This window comes from Ursus arctos, chromosome X, assembly GCF_023065955.2.
Source record: "Ursus arctos isolate Adak ecotype North America chromosome X, UrsArc2.0, whole genome shotgun sequence".
NCBI classification, from domain to species: Eukaryota; Metazoa; Chordata; class Mammalia; order Carnivora; family Ursidae; genus Ursus; species Ursus arctos.
The window spans coordinates 90,448,193-90,466,092 of record NC_079873.1 but is presented as its reverse complement, the minus strand read 5'-3'; the positions used below and the strand labels follow the sequence as shown (position 1 = coordinate 90,466,092).

Genomic DNA, 17,900 nt, shown 5'->3' with positions numbered 1-17,900 from the left:
GGGAACATCCATAGAGACATCTATGGAGAAAAATGGGGAGTTACTGCTAATGGGGTTCCTTCTTGGGTTCATGAAAATGTCCTACAATAGATTGCGATAATGGTTGTGCAACTGTAAATATACTAAAAACCGTTGATCTGTACTGTTTAAGCAGGTGAATTGAATGGTATTGTGAATTATATCTCAATACAGCTGGTATGAAAAAAGAGATTGACACAATTAGGCTGCTTAAACACAGGAAAACCATACTAATAAGTATATGACATGTGAGGGCAGAAAACACTTATTGTAAGGATCTGTATTGCAAGAGACAAACTCACTCAGAAATCAAAAGGGTTTTGGAATATAAAGGATTTTACGTCCTGATCAAGTGTGAGCCCTATTTGCCGCTGTCATAGAAAGAAGGACAAAGTGCTTCGATATATCACAAAAGAGATTTCAATGTTGCAAAAACATTTTAAACAAATCAAATAAGCCAGAGTCAGAATCCAGATAGCAAAAGATGATATATTTCTTTCTGATACTTTTAGAAAAGTTTAATTACGTGACTGTATTGGTTTAAAGATTTAAATCATGCCAAGGTTTTCGTAACGAATTGCAGTTAGAAGATCTGGTCTAAATAACCAAGAGGTTCCTTAGAAAGCGTCACAGAAGTTTCATTTTGAATCAACAAACATCTCTGATAATTCAGAACCAGGAATGCTTTCACTGTTTCTTTATCAATGCCATAGGGTCACCGGGCCAAGGGTGTAAACAAAATGTCAAGCTGTCCATTCAGAGAAGCATTCTTGTTCATACGCTGGGCAACATTATAGGAAGATACATCTCATTTAGTGGATGGAATGGAGTAGGCCCATAACTAACTAAACTTAACTAAGCTTTTAAAAACGTTTGAAATATTTGGGAGTCCTCTGGAAAGGACATCATGTGAAATGAGATCAGATTGTTAAGGAATATTCTAGCTCAGGTGTCAGCAAACATTCATTGTCTATAAAGGGCCAGATAGTAAATATTTTTGGCATACAGTTCCTACAGTCTTTGTTTCAACTACTCAACTCTACTGCTGTAGTACAAAAGGAGCCACAAACACTAAATAAACAAGTGGGCATGGTGGTGTGCCAATAAAACTTTATTTATGAGAACAAGCAGCAATAGATTGCATTGGCTGCTGTAGTTTGCTGATGGACCCCTGTCCAGGTTCCTGTGTTTGCTCCAATATGAATTTGGAATCTGGGTGTATTTGTGTTCTTAAAGGGATATTTAAGTAAAAGTTAGTTCATGGGGCACCTGGGTGGCTTAGTCGGTTGAGTGTCCAACTCTTGATTTTCGCTCAGATTGTGGTCTCAGGGTCATGGGATCGAGTCCTGTGACGGGCTCTGTGCTCAGTGTGGAGTCTGCTTGTTCCTCTTCCTCTGATCCTCCCACTCGCTTTCTCCCTCTCTCTCAAATAAATAAATAAATAAAATCTTTTTTTAAAAAAAGAGTTGGTTCACAACTGCAGATATGAAACAGATTAAGATAGAAATTAGCACCCTTCCATCATTAGAGTCTTAGGTCTTCACAATCTTTACCACCAAGCAATAAACAGATGGTTATATTCTACTCTCATTTCTTTTTCACCTTTCAAATTTGAATATAATCACAATGACAAAATTTCACCGAAGGGGAAAAAAAAATGACGACATCTACAATGATCCGTTATTGAGCTCTTCAATGTGGCGGGACTTGTACTAGGAACTTGACGTATATTGCCTCATTTAATGCTAATAACTATTCCATGAATGGACAAGTTATTATCCCCATTTTCAGATGAGAAAGCTAAGGCTTGCGGAGTAAGTAAACTTTTACACAAGGTCATTTGGCTTGTAATGCAGGAGCGGGGTGGGGTGCCGGAGTGGGGAGGAGTGCTTTCCATTTCTACAGCCTGTGATCAGAACCATAGGGTCTTACAGATAACGTTCACTACTTTATCCCAAGAAATAAAGCACAGGAACTGTTCATTAAACATCTGCCCAACTGTCAACCTTGACTTGGCTTCAAGCTACCAGGACACAGCACCCCCCGCCCCCACACCACCCTTAATCTTCGCCTCAGCGCACTTACTGAAGAATTTGGCCTTCACGATGACAGGCTGTTTGGGCAGCTTTCCCTTCCCCAAAACTTTGCAGTAGCCCGATTGCACCACATCAGTGATAGGAGCTGCTCTAGTCCTGTTTTGGGCGGCATTTCCCCGTGTCTGCTCCCTGACCAAGGTCCACAGTTTATCAAGGTTGACAGTTGGACAGAAGCTCGGGATCCTCTTTACGTGGTCGTGATGCCTCAGACCAACTTTTCCAGAGTAGCCTGGGTGTTGTTTGTGGAAGCTGATCCTGGGTAATGCAGGCCGCCAGCACCACCCCGGCCTCCCACGTGCTTGCCCACGGGGCAGTGGCCGTGGCTCCCGTGGCCTCGATGATTCCGGGTCTTCCTGAGTCTGGATGACATGTCGGCAACCCAGACAGAAGAGCTAGGGTGGCATTTTGAGGATTATAATTTTCTTTCTATGTAATTCGACTTTAAGTGTGGATTTGCAAATACGCTAGGCATTGCCATTAACTTGTGCCATGTAGCAGGCTGGAGTCCCTTCCAGCTGTTAGTTTTCTGGACCGGGGAAGTCAACGAGAGGGTAGGGGCTGAAGTCAAATAGCGTCTCCAGAGCCTTGCACCTTACAGAGCAAAACTAGGGCCAAGACTGACCAAGACCAGGAACTCTGTCAACCAAAAGAGATGCAAAATCCAAGCTTTAAGGACCTAATCTGAGATGAGTGCTTGACAAGAAGGCCAGGTAAAAGGCAAAGGAAACCTGAATAGTAACTAAGCAGAAAGAGAATTTGGACTGCGATTTGCGTCTTCTTCTTCTTTTTTTTTTTTTAAAGATTTTATTTATTTATTTATTTGACAGAGAGAGGCAGCCAGCGAGAGAGGGAACACAAGCAGGGGGAGTGGGAGAGGAAGAAGCAGGCTCCCAGCGGAGGAGCCTGATGTGGGGGCTCGATCCCGGAACACCGGGATCACGCCCTGAGCCGAAGGCAGGCGCTTAACCGCTGTGCCACCCAGGCGCCCCTAACTGCGATTTGTGTCTTCTAATTAATTACCCTGATTTTAAGAGGCATGGAAGGAACTGCATTACTCCTTGGGAAGCTGGAGGAAATGATTTACATCATTAGGAGCGAGTCAGTGTCTGCAAAGAGGTCACGTGTCAGGTCATTCGGCCACACGATGGAAAGACTTCATCTAGTTTGCTTCCTTCTTTCTCTTCTCTTCCCTACCTTATTGTTGACTATACAAAAATTCTTTCTCTTCTGTCAAAGGACAAGGAAGCCCTTTGTCTTCATTGAATCTGAGAAAGAGATTCTGGCTTCATTCTTCCCAATTTCTTTTTTACCTTGATTGAAGCAGGTACTGCTCATTAAAAGGGCATCATCATTCGGATCATTGGAAGGGACACCTTTAGCAGAGCAGGAAACCCCAAGGAGAGAGGTATAGGTAACAGATTGCAAAAAAATGGGAGGCACTTCCTTTCAACCCAAATATGAATACCAGCCTCTCCGACCTGCCAGCAACATATGATGATGTGTTGGAGCTCCCCAGATGCACAGAATGGATGTGTGAGACTACAACTGCTTGTTCGGGAGGCTTTCTTCTTTAAAATTTGTCTTGGGATATTTAAAATAGTAATATACATCATTCTATTTTACCAGAAATGACTCAGAACATTAAGGGCTTTCCTATGCCGTATTTTCCATTTTGAATCAAATATAAATTTTCCAAAAATGAATCAATACTGCCATTAATATTTATATCAACCCAGTTTTGTGTGTGTGGAGAAAAGAAAATCCTCTGAAGGATGGAACAGCTCAGCCTCCAAAGTCAGGTCAGAAAATCGGGCTAATCGAGTGCTTATCGGTAGTCGTATCATTTCCCCCAAACGTCTCATAGCACTTTATAAATTTTAGAAATACAAATTCAGTTTCTAAAAAGGAAATTGGTGCATAATTTATAACAATGTGTATGGTGTGTATGAAAACATGAAATATTATATAAATTCAAGAAATGCATAACCATTAGTAGGGTTTTTTTTCAATTACCTTATCTAAAACGAAAGCACAGTGCTCGGAGCTGATTTTTCTGTTTTCAGTTATTCCAAGTAAAAGCCCTTAAATTAATTATAATGCTTTGGTGCTCCACAGAAGTGAAAGATATGCTTAAACATTTAATGTCCACAAACGTAAAGCCAACATCTTAAACCTCAGTGCTGGGTACAATTCTTTTCCCTGATCCCTAGGGTCGGTCATTTCAATTATTGCCCTGAAGGCAAAACACAAATCTCCTGAAGTGACTATAGGTTTGCACTACTCAGCAACTCAATCTTTTTTTTTTATTAAAGATTTTATTTATTTATTCGACAGAGATAGAGACAGCCAGCGAGAGAGGGAACACAAGCAGGGGGAGTGGGAGAGGAAGAAGCAGGCTCATGCGGAAGAGCCTGATGTGGGGCTCAATCCCATAACGCGGAGCCTGATGTGGGGCTCAATCCCATAACGCCGGGATCACGCCCTGAGCCGAAGGCAGACGCTTAACCGCTGTGCCACCCAGGCGCCCCATTTTCTTTTATTTTTTAACACTACTTAACCTATTTTTAGATCGTTTAATGAAAGTTGTAATTTTGTGAGGAAGGAGTTTCCAAGGTAAATGCAGATCTTGGCAATGTTTGTGGAGATATGTAAACGCACGACTACGTAAACACAATACAGTGGTGATGCAACGTCAAGGTTGCCATTTTTATTCGGTACTTTTCTCCATATTTACTTCAGATTGCTGTTCTCGTATCATTGCTTGGGTTCTGGCATATTGGTCTGGAAAGCTGAGTGATAAATATTCATGATATTTTAAAGTAATTGCAAGGAAAAAATGGTTGCACTGAGAATCAATTTTAATTCCTTCTTGGATTTTCTTCCCTCTCGACATTGTGGGGTCATAAGTTTCTAAAAACTTTAAAAAGTTATTATTGTACCTGTTCCAGGACCTTCTTGGAAAGGCATAAAAAAGGAACAATTTCTCCTTTTCTAAAATCAAATGCAAATGATCAGATTTGTAAACCCTAACATGCAAATTAGTGAAACATTCCACAAATTTTCTGCTGCCACTTCCCACCCCCTCCCCACATTCCCTTATATTCTAGCCAAACCGGAAATTTCATCATTTCCCAAATATGCCTATATACCTATACAATCCAGTTTTGGGGGTGGAATGGAAAACACGTGTGTTTAGGAGTTAGAACTTGGTTTGAATCTGCCTCTTACTATCTGTGTGGCTTTGGAAAAATCCCTTAGTCTCCACATGCCTTTGTATCCTCTTATGAAAATTCAGAGATTTCGTGCTTTAGCACAGTGCTTGGGATATAGCGTGGGCTCAAATAATTGCTCTTGAATGAGAGATCTAATATAACATATGCAGTGGTATCTGTAGATAGTACCTCTTCTCATTTCCCCTCTGTCCCCTTTGAGTTCTGCTGTCATGTTCCTTTGAAAGTGGCAAATCCCTAACCATTCTTCAGGTCCCACATCAGATGACCTGTCTTTGGAGATGGTTTCTCCAGCCCCTCCAGGCAGACCAAAGGGTTCTATCTTCGCATTTCCATAGCATCTTACACCTACCTCTCAGGGCATGGTGTTGCCATTGGTAATCTATTTCCCCAACTAGGTATAGGAGCTCCTTTAGGGCCACGATTTTGCCGTATTGGGCTTTGTGTCTCTATTTTCTAATGGAGTTGCAGGTACATAATAGCGCGACTAAATGTTTGTTGAAAGATGAAGAGACTGAGTTGTCTGCCAGAGCTTTTCTAGAATGTAGGATTTGACTATACTTTTTTTTTTTTTAAGTAATCTCTACACCCAGCATGGGGCTCAAACTCACGAGATCAAGAGTCTCATGCTCTACCGACCGAGCCAGCCAGGCTCCCCTTGACTATACTTTTTAATTCACATATTTTCCCCACTACAGCATGAAATCTAAGGGAAGGCCTCTTTCCTCGTGTTTACAGTACTGACACAGTGCCTGGCAATAAATGTCTGTTGAATTCATGTAGGTAAACTCTGTCTTTAGGATTCTTCCTGCTATTCTTTGAGTAACTCTCCTCCTCCCACCTCACAGGATCCTTACAATATCTGCCCTTCCATGTTTGTTCTCAGTTTCTGCTTTCTTTTGCTAAGAACCAAAGGATAGGTTTGACTTAGGTAAACTCATCTCTGCTCATGTTTCTGCTCATGTTTCTTTTTTTGTTGTTGTTTTTAAAGATTTTGTTTATTTTATTTGACGGGGAGAGAGAGAAAGAGCACACAGCAGGGGGAGGGGCAGAGGGAGAGGGAGAGGCAGGCTTTCCGCCGAGCAGGGAGCCCGATGTGGGGCTTGGTCCCAGGAACCTGGGATCATGTCCTGAGCCGAAGGCAGACGCTTCACCGACTGAGCCAACCAGGAGCCCCATTTCTTTTTCTTTCTTTCTTTTTTTTAAAAGATTTTATTTATTTATTTGACAGAGAGACAGCCAGCGAGAGAGGGAACACAAGCAGGGGGAGTGGGAGAGGAAGAAGCAGGCTCATAGCGGAGGAGCCTGATGTGGGGCTCGATCCCACAACGTCGGGATCACGCCCTGAGCCGAAGGCAGACGCTTAACCGCTGTGCCACCCAGGCGCTCCAGGAGCCCCATTTCTGCTAATGTTTCAGTAGCTAAGTCCTTGCTCTCCCTCCCAATCAAGTGCCTCAGTGCAGCTAAAATTTAAATGTCCTGGCAAGTAATGGTATATCTGGCTTCATGACAGCCTGTTTGAGAGGAGGGGGAGATTTGGATGCATAATCCTTGAAATAGCTTTCAAATTACATTGTGTATGGTGACTCTCTTGTGTTAGTTGGCATGTCTAGCCCTAGGTAGAGGTGTGATAAGTTAGAGATAGTGCATCAACCTGTGAAATCTCTCGGTTTTGAACTTGTCTTTTTAAATATAGAGAATTAACCTCATCAAGTCTAATTGCTGGCTCTGAGTTTGGGAATGCTCGAGTCATGACCTCCCATGGAGCTAGGAGAAAAATCTTGGTATCTCCCTTCCAGATTACCTAATGTGACCCCCACTTCCTTTTTGTTTGCCCAGCAACCAAGACGGGATCATTTTCCATGCTAATTTCCACATGAAGAAGTTTTGTTCTAGGTGGGTTCAGCTAGCAAGTAGTATACTAGAATTATCTGTTTCAGCAGTCTGTCAAGCTGACTGATACAAAGTTGACCAGTGACCAATACAAAATTAATATGGATGCTAAGATTCCTTAATATTGTCTCATGCAAAGCTGGTCTTTGATTGGGTGGTCAAGTATCCTAGCATGTGTCATCAAGAAAGGAGTAAGACATTTCTCTTATGATTACAATTTTAAATTCTTGAAGGAAAGCCTTTTCTGTTAAAAAAAAAAAGCCCTCATAAATATTAATGGTGTTATGTTGATCAATTGATGTATCAAATAGTACAAGGAGAAAAGTTTTAGTCTCAGAGTCCTAAATGACAACATAGTTAGACTAAGGATTGTTAGTAAAATTTTCCTTTTACTTTATCCCAATACTTGTCTTATCGGCCTTCAGACATCTGTTCCCAGAGACTGTTGTCTTTACTCCATACCCCCATCTTTCAATTAGGGAGACAGATAAGCGGTTGTCTTGAGAATATAGGGTCACTGGCATTCCATAAGTGGATTCCAGTGCCTGCTACAGAAACAAGTGGTGAGTGTTCTCTGTCACTTGCAAACTATAAATTAATTAAGTTGACAACTTTTCCTTCTTTATGTTATGCTTTCAGAAGGACTTTTGAAATACCATTTGTTGCAGTTTCTGATTATAATAGGAACATATGGTCATTGTGGAGAATTGATAGTACAGAAAAGTACTAAGAGGAGAATAAAAATCTCAACACCTAGAGATAACAGCTGTTGGCATTTTGATGTATTTATTTACAGCTTTCTAATGTGTGTATAACATATTATTATCGGGCTTCTATTATATATAAAATGCTACATCTTGGGTTTTCAAAGTGTCCTTACATCTGAAACATTTTCAAGTACCATTAAGTATTTGAAAACATTTCAAATTGCTAGATAACATCTTGTCACATGACTATACCATGCATCGTTTATTAAAAAGAAAATCCTTTTATTGTTGGACACTCAGTATGATTCCAATTTTTCCATCTTAAAAATAATTCTGTACTTGATCTTTGTCTGAATTTCTGATTGTTTCATTAGACTAGAATCCTACAAAGGAACTTACTTAGTCAAGTGTGTGATTTTTTTCTTTTCCAAAAACACTCATGAGGGGCGCCTGGTGGGCTCCGTGGGCAGAGCATGCACCTCTTGATCTTGGGGTCATAAGTTTGAGCCCCCCATTGGGGGTAGAGTTTACTTAAAAAAATACACTCACGATAATGATTTTTAAATTGTTTATTTTTGAAAAATTTTTATTTATTTGAGAGAGAGAGCACGAGAGCAGAGGGGCAGAGGGAGAAGCAGACTCCCCGCTGCTCAGGGAGCCTGATTCGGGGCTCAATCCTGGGACTCTATGGTCATGACCCGAGCCAAAGGCAGATGCCCAACTGACTGAGCCACCCAGGTGCCCCAAAATTTTAAATTGTTTAAAGAAAGTTTGTATCAATTTACCTGCCCACCAGCAGTATTTGAATGTGCCTGTCCATTTCACTGAAGTCTCTCCCAAATAATCATTTAAAAGTTCTTAATTTGATGGACAAAAATGGTATATATCACTGGTATTTTATTTTCTTTTAATTTATTTTCTTTTAATTTTATTTTAGGTATGCTCTACACCCAACATGAGGCTTGAACTCATGACCCCGAGATCAAGAGGCACATGATCTTGACCGACTGAGCCAGCCAGATGTCCGTATCACTGGAATTTTAAAATATTGAACATTTAAAAAAATATATTCACCAGGTTCTTGAACTTGTGTCATGTGTATTTCTCTCTGTTCCTGTTCTTTAGCCATTTTCCATTTTGATTTTTGTGAGCTTTTTAATATTTCAACTCTATCATCCTTTTTTAGTGTCTGTTGCAAATACTTTTCCTAGCCTGTGGCTGGTCTTTTAGGTTTTCTGATGTAGTAATGGCTTTTGAGCTTCAATTTTTTCCATTTTTGTGTAGTCCAAATCTATTGATTTTTCCATTTGTGGTTTCTTCCATTGCTTATATGCTTAAAAATTCCATTCTTATTCAGTAGATTTTTTGGTTAGCTTTAATTAGTCAGATTTATAATTTTGAAGGCAATGGGTTTGGTCTACACAACTGCAAATATAGCTATTGCTGCTCTTTGTTCTTTTTAAATATTTTATACACAAACTTGGAAGTGTTAGTTACAAAAGTAGGAGCAGCTGTAACTCCTTTTAAACAGGACCGTGTGCGAAGAGAGTGATTCTTAAGAAGTCTTTTGAAAACAAACAAAAAAAAAAGACTTGAAATGTTGACATTTTATTGCAGTGCACAACTGTGTTGATTGAATGTTCCACATTATTCACTTCACATTGTGTAAGGGCTCTGTAACTCAAGGCAACACAACACTCAAACTGAAGAATCCCCCGGCAATTTCCACTTCGCGGATTATCTTATCTCAGAAAACCTACAGCCACATTTCTCAAAGGGTGATCTTTGGATTCCCTGCATCATAATCACTTTGATTCATTTTCAAAATGGAGATTCCTGTGTCCTCCCTCCAAACATAATAAATCAGATCCATTGGGGTCTGAGGTCTCAGAATCTGCATTTTAACAAGCATCCCAGGTGATTCTTGTGCACTCTAAAGTTTGAGAAACTCTGGGCTAAGAAGGAACATTAAGAAGTGGATCCATGGAGACAAAGAACAAAATGCAAGCACGTGAGACCTTAAGTTCAGAGACGGATCTCAACCCAGCTGATGAGGCAATGGGCAGAAAGAACAGTCACAATGAACGGGGCATTGGTGAAAGAGCACTGGTCTGTTCATCAGAAAAATCACTTCAGATCCTGTGTCCTCAGGCCAGTCACAACTCTTCAGGCCTCTTAGCTATAAAACAAGGTAAGTTTTTGGTGGCTCAGTCGGTGAAGTGTCTGCCTTTGGCTGGGGTCATGATCTCAGGGTCCTGGGTTCGAGCCCCACATCAGGCTCCCTGCTCAGTGGGGAGTCTGCTTCTCTTTCTCCCCCGGATCCTCCTCCCTGCTTGTGTTCTCTCTCTCTGTGTCTCAAACAAATAGATAAAATCTTTTAAAAAAGGTTTAAAAAAAATAAAATGAAGATAAGAAGTACTTGTATCCAAGTATACAAGATGGTAAAGACCAGGAGAAATATGAATTTAACAGTGTTTTGCAAAAATTCATAGGTTTTGTTGTTAATGATAGAATCAGAGGAAGTGCTGGTGGTGGTCAGCACCGGATGATGTGGCACTAGGTACCAGAGACTCAGTGTTGACAAATGTAGAGCTCAGCGTCAAGAAATCCTGTTCCCGGAAGGACTTGAAGTGGGTGGGGGGTAGTTAGGGGAGGGAGGAGGCAGAGACATCAACTGAAGCTCAGTTGGCTTCATGAGACTGAAATATTTGGTCAGTCACTGAGGGAAATGCATCACATGAGTTATTCAGGCTGAAGGAATCCCTCCCTTCTCTGAAGTTACATTCTCTTTCATTTGTACCACGCACACAACATTCATCCCTTTATGCTTTACTCTACTATTGGCAGACCCACATTGGAAGGAACAAAGCTGTCAGGCTCTTTCAAGGGTCTCAGTCTTACCGAGTGATGTGATTAATAGCCCCCGAGTTCCTTCACCACTCCCCTTCCCCATTTAGAACTAGGAGCATGTCAGGGTATGAGGTGAGGGCACACCCTTAAGAGGTTTGTAGAATTAGAGGATTGGACACTATGGGGGTTGAGGGAAGGTGGAAGGATTCCAAGAAGTATGTACTTGTATTGTTGTGACAACCTCAGGAAATGGGAAGTATGCCTCCTGAACAATCTAATTTCCTTTTTGACTTCTTTTCCCTATAGGATTTCAGTTGCCTTTATTGCAAAGTTAATACATTCCAGAGTTATTAAATCTCAGCGGGTAATAAATAGACTATAAAGCAGTAGATAGAGATACACATAGTTATTTGAACGAGGCTGATGCAAATTCCATTCATTAAGTCTAGTGGAAAGAGGATGGGCTTCAGTCTGTTGGGAACCACCTGAATTATTTCTGAGTTGGAATTCCCTGTCAATTTCTTACTGTTTGAACTTGAATGGGATGTCTATGAGCCACCATCTTTTACATTTGGAAAAGAAAGATAAAATTTTCTACTCGAATAGATATTTGAGGACTCAATCAGATATAATAGTAAAATAACCTAGTGTATTGACTGATACACGGTAAGTGCGCAGTGTCCTTTTTCAGTTGGTTAATCAAATTTCAACTGCTGTTTTTTTTTCAATTTCAGTAATTCTTATCTGATTTTCAAATACGGTACCTCAATTCCTTGCTATAGCCCTCATCCTATGGGGTCTTCTTCCTTCCTGGTTTCAGGTTTCTTCACATCACCCAGCTCTTCCTTCTCTTCCTCTTTCTCTTTCATGTTTCCTCCCTCCTTCCCACCTTGATTTCTAAGGAAGTGAGGTTGTTTTTGCTCTGGAGTCTAGGACCTCTTCTCTCGAGGTGGAAAATTCTGTCCTCAGCCTCCTGAACACTGAATATATTCTCCTGGTCGTCTACTCAGAGTAACTTCTTTCATCTAGCCTCCCACGTTTTTTCCTGGGCCCTTCTCAAACTTGCTTATTTTGCATCATTTATCCTGTTTTTTTTTTTAAAGATTTTATTTATTTATTTGAGAGAGAGAGATTGGGAGAGCACAGAGGAAGAAGTAGACTCTCCACTGAAAAGGGAGCCTGACGCCGGGCTCGATCCCAGGACCCTGGGATTATGACCTGAGCTGAAGGCAGACGCCTAACCGACTGAGCCACCCAGGCTCCCCTACCCTGCTTTTGTATGTCACGTTTTTGAAAATCTCCTCCCCCCTTATTCCAGAGTAACTTATTGCAGCCCTTCAGGTTTTGTCATCCTCTTCTGGTTACATTCAAGTCTTCCTACAGATATGTAAGAACACGGTGACCGAAAGTCCATTCAAGTCTTCCTACAGATATGTAAGAACACGTCGACCAAAAGTCCGACTAATGAATGATATCCCAACCAGACTAGAGCTTCCCCACTTGATTTTGAGCGTATGACAAGAGACCTGTTTTTAGACTCTAGAATACACTGTGCTACGGTCAATACTCGCTTCAGCTAAACCTCTGTGTTGACCCGCAGGGGACCAAGGCGTTACTCTAGTTGTGCTGAGCGCTACTTACTTTTTAGACTTTGTCAGCAGGGAAACCCGCAAAACCTCCCTCCTCTTTCTCTCTGCATCCAAGCAGCTCTCAATCATAGAGCTGTGAAGTCTTATTTTCAGTTAGTGAAGAGGAAAGAAACTCCCTTCTGAGATATTGGCTCGGAAGCCCCACACATCTGGGTATGACGGTGCTGGAGTTAGTACAACATAAAAACAGTTCCCACGTTCATTCATTTAACAAACATTTATTGAGAACTTATGATATCCAATGTGAAGTTCTGGATGGGAGGATGAAACGAGTTAAATTAAATTAATTAAATTAAAGCCTGCTGAGATCTCACAGAGTCAGGAAAGGAAGGCAAGCCACAAGGCACCGAGCTACACAGCATAAAGGGATGAATGTTGTGTGCGGGTACAAAGAGAATGGATCTTCAGGGAAGGGAGGGTTTCCTCCAGGCTGAATACCTCATGTGATTCGTTTCCCTCAGTGACTAACCAAATATTTCAGTCTCACGAAGCCAGCTGAGCTTCAGTAACAAGATTTTGAAATATTTCAAGTCAATGTTAGGAAAAAAATGAAATTCAATTGTCCCAACAATGAGCATAGTGTCATGGGATGAGGGCAGCCTGTGGGCACCAGAAGACCCTGACAATTGCAGGGCTTCATCTGTGAAGCTTTCTTTCTTTTCCTCAGGTTGTGGAAATAAAATAAAACAGTCCTCCAAAAGAGCAAAGTGGAGAATTTCCAATTTTGTCCCTTAATAAACGGTTTGTTGGCACTGAATAGAATGAAAATAATGATAGGTCTTTTGCCACCAAAGCATAATGACCCTTGTGGCCTTTCTCCTCACTCTGTACCCTGTACTTTAGATGGTAAACAGCAATTTGAGTGGCAATATTGAAAAAGATTTTAACTCTCTGTTGCTCAGCAAGCATGAGGCCGACACAGAGCCCACATTGTGTTCACTGAGCCAGGACAAACAGCAAAGGAGTGGTCCTCGAATTTTCCCCTGTCCCCCAAGTTCACTGAAACAGGAAGCCTGGTATCAATAGATATAAGGCCTTGATTGAGAAGGCTGAGAGTCCATGGATAGCCAAAACATGTATGAACCTAGAAGTTACTGGCACACTGATATCGAAACTGCATAGAACTTAGACTCCAAGTTCTGTAGGTGAAACTATTACCGTCCTAATCTTTGGACAGTTAGATTTCAAATTTTGTTTACAGTCAAAGGAAAAAAACATTACGTTTTCTCCACATAGCTGTATAAAAAGTCCTTATTCTCTAAAGAATGTTCAATTATGAAACCTGACTCTAAATTTTCAATGCCACAGATGTGATGGAGCGGCACCTTAGCAGGGTTGCCGGAGTTAGCAAAAACAAACAACCCCCACAAAACTACAGGATACCCAGTTAAATTGGAATTGAGACAAACGACAAAGAATTGTTTAGTGTAAGTGTGACCCATGTAATCTCTCGCAATCCTAACCTTAGAGGGCATTGCCTAATTATAGAATATTCCAGTGGGCTGGTTAAACTTTAGGAGGCAGGTTTGCTTTTTTTTTTTTTTTTTAAGAGAGAGAGTGTGTGAGTGTGAGAGAGATGAGGGGAGGGGCGGAGGGAGAGAATCTTCAAGCAGACTCCCAGCTAAGCGGGGGAGCATGATGCCCAAATCAATCTCCAGTCCCTGAGATCGTGACCTGAGCTGAAACAGAGTCTGAGCCACCCAGGTGCCCCCAGGTTTGCTTTGAATCCCTGGTTTTCGTCTTTCCCTATTCCTGCGTGTCTCCTCAACATACAAGATTTGAACGAATGGAAAGATCTTCTGTGAGGAAGACCATTCATTTCATAAATGAATTATTTTAAAGCCTTCCACCACTCTGCAAAAAAAAAAAAAAAAAAAAGTGAACACAAAGCCTGTTTTTTTGTCCCCTTTTTGTGCTGTCCCAATTGCTCTTCATTTGTTCATCTGGGTTGCATCATTCAGAGCAGTGCCTCAACTATAACTGTCTCGACTTTCTGTTGTTCTTGGTCTGAAGGCTCAGCCAGAGAGAGGAGGGGCTGAGGTGGGGGAGGGGGTGAGTCTAGGCACAGATTCAACAAAGTAGACCTATTTTTTTTTTAAGATTTTATTTTTAAGTCACCTCTACACCCTACATGGGGCTCAAACTCACAACCCTGAGATCAAGAGTCTCGCGCTCCTCCAACCGAGCCAGCCAAGTGCCCCAAAGTTGAACTATTTTAAGTGAGAATTTGGAGAACACCCAAAATGAACATGTAGTGAGCCAAAATGTAGGCCTCAACATGGGATTTTCCTTTAACTGAAGAATCTCACCTCCCCAAATAGTAACTAGAGTGCCTGATCATGTCAGTGAACATTCAATTCACACTTCCAACACAGAGTTAAAAAAAATATTGATGATTCTGCATTTAGTTATTAATTTCACAAGTGAAAAACACATCTTCTTCACAGTTGAATGTCAGCTTCCAGGAATCTTTAATTGCTCCTTATCTCAAAAGGAGGCTGGGGAGCACCTGGCTGGCTCAGTCAGTAGAGCATGTGACTCTTGATCTCAGAGTTGTGAGTTCAAACCCCGCACTGGGTGTAGAGCTTACTTAAAAAAAATAAAGGAGATTGGTTTCCTGCACCTCAGGCTATCCCTGAAGGCAGATTCTAAGTAGACAAGTAGTCTGAATGAATATGAATAAGATAGGCTCTTCTCTAAATTTATCACAATTTTGGGAGGGGCATCAAATTATCAAACAAAAACTGTAAGAAAGATTATAGACTTTCAGTAATTGCTTAATTCTATCATATGAAAACCTTTTTATGAAACCCTGGGACAGCTTATCAAGATTTTAAATCTATTAAATACACACACATTATATATTAATATGCTGATTATAGAATATTCTTTTCAGTAAAAAAATCTTGACAGAGCTTTGCATGAAAAATTCATTAGCTTGGTTGACCTTAGCGTACATCCTCAAAGATAAAAAACACAGACTTTAACAAACTGGAAGTTCTAGTCAGACAAAACTGGGTGACAAAAAGAAATAAAATGCATCCAAATTGGAAAGGTAGAAATAAATTTATCCGTCTTTGCAGATTACATGGCCATATATGTAGGAGAGCCTAAAGAATCTACCAAAAAATGTTACAGTTAATAAGTGAATTCAGCGATCTATGTGTCTGTTTTTGTGCCAGTACCATACTGTCTTGATGATTATAGCTCTGGTACTGGCACAAAAACAGACACATAGCTCAATGGAACAGAATAAGAACCCAGAAATGGACCCTCAATTCTATGGTCAACTAATCTTCGACAAAGCAGGAAAGAACATCCAATGAGAAAAAGACAGTCTCTTCAACAAATGGTGCTGGGAAAATTGGACAGCCACATGCGGAAGAATGAAACTGGACCATTTCATTACACCATACACAAAATAAACTAAAAATGGATGAAAGACCTGTATGTGAGACAGGAATCCATCAAACTCCTTGAGAAGAACACAGGCAGCAACTTCTTCAACCTTGGCCGCCACAGCAACTTCTTGCTAGACACGTCTCCAAAGGCAAGGGAAACAAAGGCAAAAATGAACTATTGGAACTTCATCAAGATAAAAAGCTTTTGCACAGCAAAGGAACAGTCAACAAGACCAAAAGACAACTGACAGAATGGGAGAAGATATCTGCAAATGTCTTATCAGATAAAGGGCTAGTATCCACAATCTATAAAGAATTTATCAAACTCAACACCCAAAGAACAAATAATCCAATCAAGAAATGGGCAGAAGACTTGAGCAAACATTTCTGCAAAGAAGACATCATGGCCAACAGACATGAAAAAGTGCTCAACATTACTTGGCATCAGGGAAATACAAATCAAAACCACAATGAGATACCACCTCACACCAGTCAGAATGGCTAAAATTAACGAGTCATGAAAAGACAGATGTTGGTGAGGATGTGGAGAAAGGGGGACCCTCCTACACTGTTGGTGGGAATGCAAGCTGGTGCAGCCATTCTGGGAAACAGTATGGAGGTGCCTCAAAAAGTTGAAAATAGAGCTGCCCTATGACCCAGCAATTGCTCTACTATTTACCCCAAAGATACAAATGTAGTGAACCGAAGGGGCACATGCACCCTAATGTTTATAGCAGCAATGTCCACAATAGCCAAACTATGGAAAGAACCCAGATGTTCATCAACAGATGAATGGATAATAAAGAAGATGTGGTGTATATATGAAGTGTAATATTACTCAGCCATCAAAAAAATGAAATCTTGCCATTTGCAACGACTTGGATGGAACTAGAGGGTATTATGCTAAGTGAAATAAGTCAATCAGAGAAATACAATTATCATATGATCTCACTGATATGTGGAATTTCAGAAACAAGGCAGAGGATCATAGGGGAAGAGAGGAAAAAATGAAACAAGATGAAACCAGAGAGGGAGACAAATCATAAGAGACTCTTAATCTTAGGAAACAAACTGAGGGTTGCTGGAGGGGAGGGGGTAGGGGGATAGGGTCACTGGGTGATGGACATTGGGGTGGGTGTGCGTTGTAATGAGCACTGGGTATTATATAAGATGGATGAATCACAGACCTGTACCTCTGAAACAAATAGTACATTATATGTTAATTAATTGAATTTAAATTAAAAAAATAATAAAAATTTAAAAAGTGAATTTAGCAAACTTACAGGCTATGAGGTCAACATGCCAAGATTAATTGTATTTCTATACACTAGCGATGAACAATCCAGAAAGGAAATTAAGAAACAATTCCATTTACAAAAGCTTCAACATGGATACAATTCTTAAGAATAAATTTAACCAAGGAGGTAAGGACTTTACTCAGAAAACTACAAAACACTTCTGAAAAAAATTAAAGAAGCCCTAAATAAATGAAAAGGCACCCTATGTTCATGTTTCAGAAGACTTAATATTGTTAAGATGGCGATTTTCCTCAAAACGATCTGCGGATACCATGCAATCCCTATCAAAATCTCAATGGCTTTTTTTTTTTTTTTGCAGAAACGTAAAAATCAACCTTCAAATTCATATGGATTTGCAAGGGGTCCCAAATAGTCAAAGCAATCTTGAAAAGGAACAATGTCGGAGACTCACACTTCAGATTTTAAAACTTACTGCAAAGCTACATTAATCAAAAGAGTGTTGGACTGACATGAGGATAGATCAATCAGCAGAAAAGAGGATCCAGAAATAAACCCTCACATTTATGGTCGATTTTCCACAAGGATGCCAAGAATACTACTCAATGGGGAAAGAGGGCCCTTGAACAAATAGTGTTGGGGCAACTAAATATTCACATGTAAAAGAATAAAATTGGATCTTTATCTCACATTATATTAAAAAATTATCTCAAAATGGATTAAAGACCTAAATGTAAAAAATAAAACTGTAAAACTTTTAGAAGAAAACAAATCCTTGGATTTGGCAATGGTTTCTGAAA

General features: G+C 40.4%; 1 pseudogene; it reads right to left on the bottom strand.

Moving 5' to 3' along the window:
- Positions 1–2,041: 2,041 nt before the first annotated feature.
- LOC123002241 (60S ribosomal protein L27a-like) lies at positions 2,042–2,484 on the bottom strand (annotated as a pseudogene).
- Positions 2,485–17,900: the final 15,416 nt, after the last annotated feature.